This window comes from Sesamum indicum, linkage group LG5, assembly GCF_000512975.1.
Source record: "Sesamum indicum cultivar Zhongzhi No. 13 linkage group LG5, S_indicum_v1.0, whole genome shotgun sequence".
NCBI lineage: Eukaryota > Viridiplantae > Streptophyta > Magnoliopsida > Lamiales > Pedaliaceae > Sesamum > Sesamum indicum.
Window position 1 is genome coordinate 7,874,232 of NC_026149.1, and position 13,201 is coordinate 7,887,432.

A 13,201-nucleotide genomic window follows, 5' to 3' on the forward strand; every position below is an offset into this window, starting at 1 on the left:
AAAATTGCTTATTTTTAGTCCTTTGGCAGATTTTCAGACAATTTTACCCCTATGAGTGCATATGGACTAAAACTGCCTTTCAAAAGTTGCATATGGATAAAATTATCCGAAAATCTGCCAGAGAACTAAAAGTAAGCAATTCTGTAAGTTATTGGACCTAACAAAAATGAATATAGTTATTGGACTAAAATTAAAATTAAGTATATTTAGCGGACTAATAATGAAGAGATATGAATATCCAAAGTCAAATCATCAGCCCTCGAAATTGACATTTCTAGAACTATATGAATTGCTGCTATATATTTTATTAATTACAAAATCCTCCTATTATAATTAATCATGCCCAATTCTTTTGACCATGCATCATTAATTATTATGGTAGACCACCTTTTTCTTCTTTTTTTAATCATAATAACATAAAATAAAAAATCAGAATAACAATTACTAATAACATCTCGGCATAAGAAAATTGCTAGTTGCAATTTTAATCCCATATATAGTTTCACAAAATTACTTTCATATTTTGTTGAATTAACAAAAAAAATTCTTATAATTTGAAAATAGGCAAAAAAAGAAAATTCGTATTTTGTAAATCCCTGCAAAAAAATTGTTTGACATTAGGATTTGACGGAAAGTGCAATGCACGTACGAGTGATGCGACTTGAAGACTGTTTTGGCGTCCTTTCATGATTTTTTGTTGCTATTATGATTAAAATTAATTCCCCTATATGACTATATAATAGGTTTTGTTTTATTTATTTTTAACTTGTTTTGAGTGTTTTTTTTTTATTTTCGTCTCTCTAAAAAATTAAAAAAATTCTTTTAAATATACAAAAAAATTATATAAAATTTTTAATGTTTAATAAATTATATTAAAATCATAATTCAAAATTTAAGTATCTCAACAAATATGGATATTAATTAGTTATAGAAATTATACAATTAACAAATTCAAATATTATATAATTAAAAATATTAAATAGATCATATTTAAATTTATTACATTATAATTTTTTTTAACAATACCAAAAAAAAATTACATTAAAAAAATAATATACTAAGTTTTATTTTTTAAATTAGATATGTACATGAATATAAATCTTAAGCAATTATAGTAATTATAATTTATAAATTAATTTAAATTATTATTTATGTTAAATATTTTATTAATTATATTTTTTTTTGTAAATGATATTTATATTTAAATTAGTATCATATGTACTTAAAACAAAATAGAAATCTAATAATATGTATATCAGACTGAATAATTAATTAAATATCTAATAATTATTAGAATAATAATTAATTTTTTTAAAAAAAACCTGGTGGAGACGGCCCCGGCCACCGCCCTTGCACAGAGGGCGACGGTGACGCTGGACGACAGCCGACCGTCATCCTCTTTTCTTTTTGGCCGCCGCCAGATCTGGGGGGCAGCACGAGGGTGGGGTGGGAATTAGATTTTCTTTTTTTTTTTTCAATTATATATATAATAATATTTTTTAATTATTTATATATAATATAATGGTCCGCGGTGATAAATATAATGCCGTTACAACTTTGGTCAAAAGAAGAGAGTGAGTTGAGTTTTTAAAACATAAAGTTGTTTTGCCTTTTAGCCAGAGGAACACCGAAATCTATGGCCCCATAATCGCCATTAATGTCTCTCCAAATATAGCTCTGTGGCAGCTCATCGCCGGTTTCAACCAGTTCTTGAACTGTTGTTGCGGTGGAAGAGACTTCAGTCATCTCACTGATTAATTTCGTCAAACAGGTGGAAGAGATGGAAGGTTTTGAGTGTGTGGGATGGGTTGGGGACTATGTTTTGTAGAAGCCCACCTTTATATATATATATTAATCAAGTAGTCGAAGGATGGGAAGGATAACCATGACGAAATTTTGTTTGGTTTTGGGGAGTTTTGATAGGGCGTCCTCTCATCAAATTTATCATCTATTAGACTTCCTCAGGATAGTAAAATTACACCTTATCTGCTCAAACTTGAATTTCTTTCTAAAAATGTTCTTTTTGTAACAATGACGTGTTTGAAAGTTTACTTGAAAGCAGCTGAGTGTGGCAGTGAGAATACACACCTAGAGGCTCATCAAGCCCAATTCATAAGCCCATTTGGAAGTCAACGAGTCATATAAATTTTAAGATGCACAGTAGATCGAGTTGGATCAGTCCAATTTCATGTATTGAAATTTAGGACCAGCCTAGTCCACTAGTCTAAGATCACTTGGTCTTGAGCCGGGCCTAATGGATCATTTTTTTTATAAAATAATACATATCATATAAATTTTATTTTATTCTCTTAAACTAACTATTCTTGTAGCTTTTCGATACTTTTAAAAACTCTAAAAATTATTATTTTTATTGTTCTACTTTTAATGTTTCAGTATTTTAATTCATTAATACTCTTTCTTTATTTTTTTGAAAGTTTATTTTACATCCTTGTTGAATTTATTACCATCTAAGTTTATTCTCGAAAGCTTGTTCGTCAAATTATTATTTAAGTTCATTATATAATCTTAAATATTTTTTTTTGTTGTGAATTTTATGTGATTTAAATGATTATTTATTTTATTTCATAATACAATTATAAAGTTAAGTAATTGTTCAAAAGAAAACCTCTATTGTAGAAAAATAAAAAATAAAAAAAGGCACATTTAGGCTTAGTCCTAGCCTCAATCGGGTAGGTTCATGGACTGTGTCTAGATTTATAAATGGACCCAATTGGAATCCATTGAAAGGCACCGGACTACCCTAGGACTAATCATGAATAGTAGTGGGTTGGTCCTAGACTAGGCTTTTCTGGGTTGGTCCGCGTTGGTCCTGAGCCAACCCGACCCATTGTGCATCTTGATGTAAATCTTAATGTACGTCCAAGACCTATCTCTAGCAACAAGTCACCTATACTTTAGAGAAAATTTAATAGAAATAGTTTCAAAGAATCAACAGTCACCTAAAGAAAATTTGGGGATAAGGCATTTGGAAACTCGATTGCCTCAATCGGTTTGACCACCTATATAGCACCCCCTAATACACTCTGATCCTAATGGCATTTGGCTTGGAGAGAAGAAATGAACAAAAGAACGGAATGAAATGATGATCTTACGAGCAATCGAAATGAAAATCTTAACCTTTGCAAAATTAGCTCTCACAACATGAGTTTTTCCACTTTTTTGAAAATAAAAAAAAGATCTTGCAACGGATTTTCTTTCTCAGTGCAAACTTTGTGACGGATATTTTATTTTCATCGCGAGGAAATTGTGATGCCCTAACGATTTCCAGCTATTGTCCTTAAGTTTGTCTCAAAATTTATATATTAGAATTGATCGGTTTTTTCTTTCATATATAAATCTTTTTAATAGAAACGATGATTATATACAATATTAATAAATCGATAAATATATCGATTCAATCAATAACTCACAGTATAATAAATTGATACAATAATAAACCAAATTAAGTGAATAAATACACATACACAAGTTAAATAAGACAATATTTATAAATTTGGTAGGATTCAAATTCATAACCTCCAATTTATCCGTTGATGTACCACAAAGCGCCAAGTAATGGGGAATTAGGAATTTGTTCAAACTTGCATGTATAATTCGGTCTAATATGTGGGGGGACATTCTAATTTACCAATCGATAGGATTGTCGAAAATATTTCCAAGAGAGATAGAGAGAGAGAGAGATGAGGATGTTTGGGAAGTATGTATATCCAAGGCAAATCATGGTTTTCGCTTCCGGGTATGAAAATTTCCAACTTTAGTTATTTTTTTCAATTTTGTTCCACTACATTCGACTCCAATTTCTTGTTTTGTTCAATTGAAATTGCACAAAAACATGAGTGCTCTGCAGGGTTTTATTCTTGGCCGCAACAACGTACGATGTGCACAGATCCATAAAGAACAATGAGAAACCACCTTCACGGGAGCAGCTCCAAGCTCTTGAAGATTACATCAACCCCCCCCCCCCCCCCGCCGGCCGCCGCCGTGATGACGCCGCCCGCCCACCATGGAAGAAGCTTCAGCTTCAGCTTCAGTTTCATTTTCATTTTTCTTTCATCTTTCTTTAAGTTTTCTTTTTTTGCCTCTTGAATATAGAAAAATAATTGTGATGATAAATACATGTTTTCTCATCACATACTGCATGGTATATCGTATGATCATAATCATTAGCTTCAAATGAATATGATCGGTGATTCAAAAAAACAAGAAAAAAAGAAAAGTTGAACATGATCTCTCTCTCTCTCTCTCTCTCTCTCCTCTCTCTCTCTCTCTCTCTTGAATGTGTAGTTGTATGTGGTAATGCTTATAGCCACGTTGTTGTTGGCTACAAGAGAATCGATTGATGGTCAGCATGTGTTGGTTCTGTTTCACTGTTTCTGGTCTATATAATGAATAAAAATAATATTTTATATTTTAAAGTATATTATAAATATAAAATATATATATAACCAAGAGATCTTATTTCAAAGTAAAAAAGAAATAAAAAAAGAAAAAAAGACTAATATTATTTTTTTTATTTTGAAAGGAAAAGAACTAATTTATAAAATCAACAAAAAAAATCAGATGGAAACAATGAGCCATCTCTACCGAGAGAAACTCACCTCCAAACTGTCCACAAGCAAATCCAAATATCCACCCGAATCAGCCTAAGATCGGAGAAATTGTCAGACTTCACCTTTAGAGAATGAACCATCCCTTGACAATCACTTTCTAAAATGACCGACTGCCATCCCATATGATGAGCGAGCCCCAACACCGCCCGTGCCGCCAGAAATTTAGCCAACTCCTTGTTAGAGGGGGCCGAGAAGCGCTGAGAGAGCAAACCCACCACTATGCCCTTGCAATCGTGAGCCACAACCCCAATGCCAATCTTTCCTGTCGCCCTAAAAATAGCCCTGTCTGTATTTATCTGCTGGAGGGGGAGCCCACACCTTGGGGGGGGGAACGAGTTGGAGAGGCTGTAATCTCTCAGTTGCTGTAGCACAAGCCCGTGCGAGACTGCGCGCCACCAAGATCGTGTGACCTAGGGAGAACAAAACATTTTCCATCAGTCTCTAATTTCTCACCTGATCCAGGTCAGTTCGTGATCCTCAATGATTGAAGGTCGCGTCGCGATCGATCCTGAGGTACATAGGATATAAATCTTGAGAATAAAATAACTCGTTAGGCTTGTTGGGAACCCCCAACTAAGATATTTTGATGCTTAAATTAGAAAGTGTGAAGGTCGAAAACGATCTAGAGGGCTTTAATGAAGTCGAAAGAGTAATGAATGCAACATACCATAGATGCTCCTGAACAGTAATATTTATAGGTTCCCATGTTCGTATAGGATAGGCTCATATGGCAACATCTAGCGGGTATTAAGAGATTTGACAGCTGATAATATGGTTCTGAACTCCAGGTCGGATTAGGCAGATCGGTCCAGCAACCCGACTCGATAAAAAGTGCATGTTCGGGCCATTTTTGTTAATTTTCTTCCTTAGGAGGGTATTTTTATCATTCTATCTTAAGGGAGAGTAAGATCACCCCTGTCATTACTCCCCCACTTCTTCTAGTATTATTTTTTACACCAGGAGAAATTGAATCACCATTTGTCAGACCGTCGCATCCTAGTTGTTGATCCCTATTGACGTGTCGCCATCTCCTTGCTCATGAAAAGGCGCGCTTTTTCACTTTCCCCCTATATATAGGCCCTTATTTGACTCTCTTGACCGCCCTCCCTGACTTCGCTTTCGAGCTGCTTTTGGGGATCGTCTTCCCTCTCAGCCTTCTTCCTTTCTTCTAGGTACTTACTCTGCCCTGCTCTTATGTCTTCTTCTAGTTCTGAGTCTAGCTCAAGTTCGTCCTCCTCTCGTGTAGGCATCTCATCCTCATACTAATGATCTCTCCTGGACGCTCCTTCCATATCATTCGACATGTTCTCAAGATTTTTCTCTCAGACGGCACCAAATTGATCCAGGTCGCTTATATGGGTCGGACCGTGATCAATCTTGAGCTATTTGGGATGTGGGTCCTGAGAACAAAGAAATCATTAGGCTTGCTGGAAGCCCCCAATTAAGGCCTTCTGATGCTTAAGTTAGAAAGTCTGAAGGCCAAAAGCGATCTAAAGGGCTTTAATGAAATCGATAGAGTAATGAATGCAATATACTATAAATGCTTCTGAACAACGATATTTATAGGTTCCCATGTCCGTAGAAGGTAGGCCCATATGACAACATCTAGTGGAATGCCTATTAAAAGATCCAACGGCTGATAATACGGGTCTTAATTCCGGGTTGGCTTGGGCAGGTAGGTCCAACAACCCGATAAAAAATGCTTGTATCTCGGGCCATTTTTGTTAATTTTCTTCCTTAGGAGGGTATCTTCATCATTCTATCTTAAGGGAGTGTAATCACCCCTATCATCACCCACCATAAGAACCAGTGGAGAGATAGGAAGAAACCAAATTCCTCATGCGATAGAAATCACCAGAGATCGCATCCAGCAAATGGATCACCGTGCCACGCTGCAATCTTACTCTACTGGAGGTTCGAAAGAGCCCAAACCTATTTAGAGTAAGTGCAATCCATGACGTGCTCGAGATCCTCGTCAGCCACTCCACATATCGGGCAATGGAATTTCCGTCCCCCTAGCCTTTTGTTAAGGTTTGTAGCCGTAGGAAGCCAACCACACACAACTTCCAGGATCCTTGCTGAAGGTGGACACAACTATGTGAACAGTGTAATTCGAGCGACCGGGCTTCGAAATATGCACTCCCTATAGTAAAGCGGCCATCCTTAGTAAAATGCCAAACACGAGTATCAGGTATTAGAAGGAGAGGATTACTTCTCGATCAAGCAGGCACGAAGATGGGATTAATAATGTCCTAATCCGATTGGTAAAAAATCAATTGTTATAGAGAGTTAACTTGGCATAACAAAAAATTAATATTGTAGTATCATAAATCGCCATTTGTAAGTTTGAAATACTCTTATTTTTTTTATATTAGTATTAGCAATCGTGGTATGCGGACTATTCGTGCATATAATAAATAATTTTTTGCGTTTTAAAATATATTATAAATAAGAATAAAATATATAGACCAACAAATCACATTTGAAAAAAAAAAGAAAGAAAGAAATTAGAAGCAAATAAAACCAACTTTATGGTAATGTCAACACAATAAAAAAATTAGTATGATTGTGTTAAAATGACATGTAGTCACTTTTATAAATAAAAATGAGAATTACAATTATTTTTTAAAAGTATCTAATTGGGAATATAATTGTGATACTGTGCTCAATATTTATTCTAGTTCTATAACTATGCATTTTTTTTTCTATTAAGTTCTTTAAATTTCAAAATTGATGAAATTTAGTTCTTCGATGATCCAAATTTTGATTTTTAGTTCGGAAAATGATAAGACATGCCAACATGATATATTTTTAGGATTTTTGGTCCTACGTGACTTTATACATGAATTGAAAAAAATATTAGATATAATTATATTATATATAATCATAACATATAAAAATCAAATTATTATCTAAACCCCTCGCGCCCACAGATAGGGACAACGAGCGCCTCCACACTGAAGATAGATTTGGGCGACAACGTTGCCCAATGGTACAACAACCTCTTCATTCGAGGTCGCCCTCTGCTATGATGAACAGTTGCGTTGCCCAAATGCCTGGGCGACCATCATCACCAATGGTGAGAAAGGCGCGTCGCTGTTGCAGCAACAACATCACTGCCTCCGCTAGTTATTAAAAAAAATAATTAAATTTTTTAATTAATTTAATTAAAAGTAATTTAAAAATTAAGAAACATTAAGTTTTTAAAGAAAGTTCAAAAATATTTTTTGAAAGTTAAGAAAATTAAGCTTTTTTAAAATTTATAAATAATATAAAAATGTAATATTATATAGGAATCGCTTAGTCAACTTCAAGCATATGTGGATGTACACATAGCTATACACTTGTGCAATTTTTGGGCTAAAATTCAAAAATTGATCGAAAAATTATATACAAAACCCTAAATTTGACTAAATTTTATTAATTTTGAAATTTAAAGTATTTAATAAAAAAAGAGCATAGTTACAAGACTAAAATTAATATTGGATATACTTAGCGAATTAAAAAAATAATTTTTTCTATAGATAAAATGAGAAAGATAGATAGGTATGAATACATTTTTGAGGATTTTAAATATGTTTTATTTTGTATTATATAAGATAAATTAAAGTAAACAGAAATATTTTATAGTTATGAGTTTTTTCAAAGGGAAAGATACAATTTTGGTTTTTTGTGATTTCAAATTTGTAATTGAGGGCTATAATTAAAAAAAAAATAGCACGTTTAATCCAAATATAGTTAAAAAATGCTAAATTTCTCAAGAATTGGCACATGCTTAACATGTGACCCTTTTCAATTTTGATTTTTATATTTTCAATTAGTTTTGCTGAGGTGACATTTGGACTAAAATAGTTATAGGATCAAAGTTGTATTTTTTCCTACATTCCTCTAGCCACGTTAGCAAATGTGGCCAAAAAAAATTAAAAATCTCAAATTATAACTAAGTTACGTGAAAGACATGTGAAAATATATGGCTAATTTAGCCTTTTTTTGTTTTGACGATATTTAAACCAAATATGCAATATTTTTTTTAATTATAATTTTTGAATCAGACAGGACAAAAAGTGCGACAACTCTATAGCTAGCAGATCAAAATTATATTCTTTTTCTTTTTTCAGAATATAGACAAACATTCAAAATGGTTTTTACTATCTTTCAAACAATCAAAAAATAGAAACAAACTAAGCCTATATAAATTACCCAGTTTAAGATTAGAAAGGTTTTCATTTGACTAATTTACAAAGGTAATAAAAATTTTGCAATTTTTATAAAATAAAGTTAGTAGTATTACATCATTAATTTAAGTAAATGAGTATTTAGCAAAAAATTATTTCATGAAAAAATATTATCTTGAGACATCTTAACAAGAAAAAATACAATTTTCCGCTACGGTTAATTATTGTAGCTAAAAGAAGAAAATCGTAGCAAAACAAATCAACCACAACTTCACAACGGTCATTAGCCGTTCTTTTTGTAGGTATTGCTAAAACCATGATAAATGTTTTAGCTATGGCTAAAAATCACGGTGAATATTGATTAATTATGGTAAAATTTTAAATTTTTACTTTGATTTTAATTAACTGTCATTAATAATATTGATTTATCATTTTTAAGCTGCAATCGTTTATAGTGTAGCAAAAACTTAATTTTTTTTCTAGTGGTAAAACATATTAAGAGTAATAATTGGAGTACAAAGGAAGTATATATAATAAAAAAATATTTGTCATCTTCTTTTTCATGGTTAAAGTTCACATTTTGTTGCCAAATACCTAAATTTAAAGATTGTATTTAGGGTTGATTACATTTAGCTTCCTTTTAAAAATACAAAAATTATATTTCCTTCCTAAATACTTTTAAAATTTTATTTGCACCCCCTTCAAAAATTTTCTATTTAAACTATCATTTTTCTCGAGGGTTGGACAAAAAATGTTAGAGTGAACAAAAATATTACATACATTTTCAATTTTAAATCTCATTCAGCATTTTTTTATTAATACTTTTATACTTGTAAGGGGTAAATGTAACATATATAAAGTTAAATAATTTTGAATTTAATAAAATATTATTACCAATATATAGTCATTGAATGAATTAATAGCCGTTAATAGAACCCCCTCTCTCTCTCTCTCTCTCTCTCTCCCCTCTAACTCTCTCTCGATGACAGAGATGGCAGACTGGTTGAAGCAGAAAGAAAAAATTGTGCAAAATTCTCTCTTCTAACTCTCTCTCTCGGACGGCTCTGACTCGATTGGTACAGCTTCGCTCCAACTCCATTAATATGTAATTTTTCTTCTTTGTAATTTTTTTTTACAGTTTGTAGAAGAAATTTGAATGCTTTTAAAGTGTTTGTTGAAATGCATGATTGATTTTTTGTTGATTTTGTTTTGGTTGTGTTTTGTTGAAGTTAAGCAGCAACAACAACAATCTCAGCAGCTACAACAGCAGCAAATAATAGAGCAGCAGCTTGAGGAAGAAGAAGACGTTGGCTTCTTGGATACTGGCTGAAGAGTTTTTACTGAAGTCGCATTTTGGTTATGTTTCTATGTTGTATTACTTATGTGTCAAGCCTTGTCACTTATTCCTGTTATTATTGGGCCAGCTCATCGTCATATTGTTAGTTTGTTATTTTGGCAGTTATCTTGCATGGCATATGTATATATATAGAGCAGTTGCGATCGTCTTCTCTGTAACAGAAAATTAACAGAGATATTTTGCAGAAATGGATAACACAATTTTCTCCCAAATGTTTACAGTTTCAATTGTTTTTCTTCCTTTGTAATCCAACATGGTATTAGAGCCTTCTCTATGAAGATATCTGGATACACAATTGCTTGCAATATACAAAATCAGTGAGATATGGCAGATTCCAATCCAATTGACAGAACGGCTGCAGAGCAGATAGAGCGCGAGGCGTTGTATATTCATCCGTCAGAAAACTCTAGTTTGGCATTATCATCCTCTCCATTGGATGGTACAAACTTCCTAACATGGAGTCGTGCTATCTATGTGGCTTTTAGGAACAAAAATGAAGCTTGGCTTCATTAATGGCACGTTTCCAACACCAGCGGCAGGAACAACAATGTTCGAACAGTGGCGTCGAGTTGATCTAATGGTCACCTCCGGGTTATGGAACTCTATCTCGAAGGAGATCGTCGAATCCTTCATGTTTGTCACTTCCTAGCGAGAACTTTGGTTAGAAATACAGAGTCGTTATGGCAGGAGCAATGGACCGATGATATACTAAATCCAACGCAAAATTTCATCCATCGCACAGCATGGTCTGATATTAACAGCCTATGTTACTAAGCTGAAAAAGTTTTGGAACGAGCTGTTGTCTTTAGCACCTAATCCAAGATGCACTTGTGGTTGTTGTACTTGCGGAATCAACAAAGTGATAGAAGAACGGAATGAACATATGCAACTTATACAGTTTCTTATGGGATTACATGAAACGTTCGACAATGAAAGAAGTCAATTACTGATGGTAGATCCTTTGCCAACTATAGAACGAGCATTTTCTATGATTTATACGGTAGAGAAACAGAGAGAAGTCAAAACAGAAACGGCTGCAACTCCTCAACACATGGCCTATCAATTCATATATAGAGATAGCAAGAGAAATGGAAATGGAAAATTTCAGAGCAGGAGAAGACCTTATGTGGATAAGCGAAGTTTGACGTGCACACATTGTCACAAGACTGGGCACGCAATGGATACGTGCTTTCTAATCCACGGTGTACCAGATTGGTACAAAGCGTTGGGTGATAAGCGAAAGAAGGTGATGAATGTTAAGCTGAGAAACATGTGACTGCAAACGAATCCAGTACTAAGCACATGACTGAGTTAATGGGGGACCTAATTAAACTGATGCAAAAGAGCACTGCAGCTGGCGATCCTATCAGTAGCTATTCAAACTTCACCTGCCATGATGATGTTGAATTCGCAGGTAATATCTCTGAACTTTCAGACATTGATTTGGACTGTTGGATAATAGACACGGGAGCTACAAGCCATATTTGTGCTAATCTCCAGTTATTTCATTCATACACTACTCTTGCACAACCCATACACATACATTTACCTGATGGAACCTATAAAACAACCACTTACATTGGAACAGTTCACTTAAATAAGCATGTCGTTCTTACTCAAGTCCTTAACCTTCCTTCGTTTTCTGTCAACCTATTATCTGTTAGCCAAATTTGCCGTAACACCTCTTACACCTTTCACTTTACTGATTCTAAGTGTTTGTTGCAGGACCAAGCAAATAATGCGAATCTGTTTGAAGGAAATCTTTTCAGAAATGTACATTGTTAAACAGACCTCATACAATCTTTCTTCCATCTCTGTTATCTGTAACAGTTCTTCAAATTCTGCTGATATTCATTGTAATGCTCAGACTTGGCATCATAGATTGGGGCATATTCCCTTGATCGTAATGAAACACATTCATCTTCCTAATTGTTCTAATGCTGCATCTACTGAACCATGTGAAGTGTGCCATAAGGCCAAACAAACTAGAATTCCTTTTCTTCCAAGTGATTCACAAGCCAAAGCCCCCTTTGATTTAATACACTTAGACATTTGGGGACCCTATACAACCTATACCATTTCAAATTGCAGCTATGTATTGATAATCCTTGATGATTACTCTCATTCCCTTTGGACGTATATTTTAAAACAGAAATCCCAAGTAACCTCTATTCTAAAAATCTTCTTTTTTATGGTTAGAACCCAACATTCTACAAATACTAAGATGATCAGAACGGATAATGGTTCTGAGTTCTTGAACAAAGATTGCCTAATGTTTTGTTAAGAGAATGGCATCATCCACCAAACTTCTTGCACATATACACCTCAACAAAATGGTAGGATAGAACGTAAACATAGACATTTCCTAGATGTAGCTAGAGCCTTATTAATCCAAACCTCATTGCCTTCTAAGTTTTGGGGTGATTGTATTCTCACCACCACTTACTTGATTAATAGGACACCTTCTAAGATTCTTCAGTGGAAAACACCCTTCGAGCGTTTAACCGGTAAACTTTCCACTTATCACCATCTTCGTATTTTTGGTAGCCTTTGCTTTGCAGCGAATATTGAGCCCCATAGGTCTAAGTTTCATCCCAGGCCTTCAAGTGTATTCTCATAGGTTATCCCATGACACAAAAGGAATATAAGTTGTTTGACATGGACAACAATCGTGTTATTATATCTCGAGACGTCCAATTCTATGAGGATGTATTTCCATTCTCTGTTTCTGTTCAAAAGACTAACTCTTGTCCTCTGCCTCTGTTATATCATTCTGCAGATATTTCAGCTCCATTTCATGATACCTCTTCTGCTTCTATACCCTCTCCTGAGCCATCCTTGCCTACCTCTGACTCTTCTCCAGCTTCAGTACAACCACTTACACGCTCCACTCAAATTTCTTAGCGTCCTACTTGGATGAACGACTTTGTTTGCTCTAGTCAACTCTCTCTTCATTGCATTCCTGTACCCCTGCATACATATCGTTTGTAGCTTCCTTGTCTGTCTTGCAGGAGCCCGAGTCCTTTTCAAAAGCAGTT

The 13,201-nt window shown here is 34.1% G+C and overlaps 1 long non-coding RNA gene across 1 annotated transcript; it reads left to right on the plus strand.

The window, feature by feature from the left end:
• LOC110012016 lies at positions 3,594 to 3,901 on the plus strand. The gene is made up of 2 exons (XR_002287160.1): positions 3,594 to 3,757; positions 3,869 to 3,901. It is a non-coding gene; the product is annotated as an uncharacterized LOC110012016 (long non-coding RNA).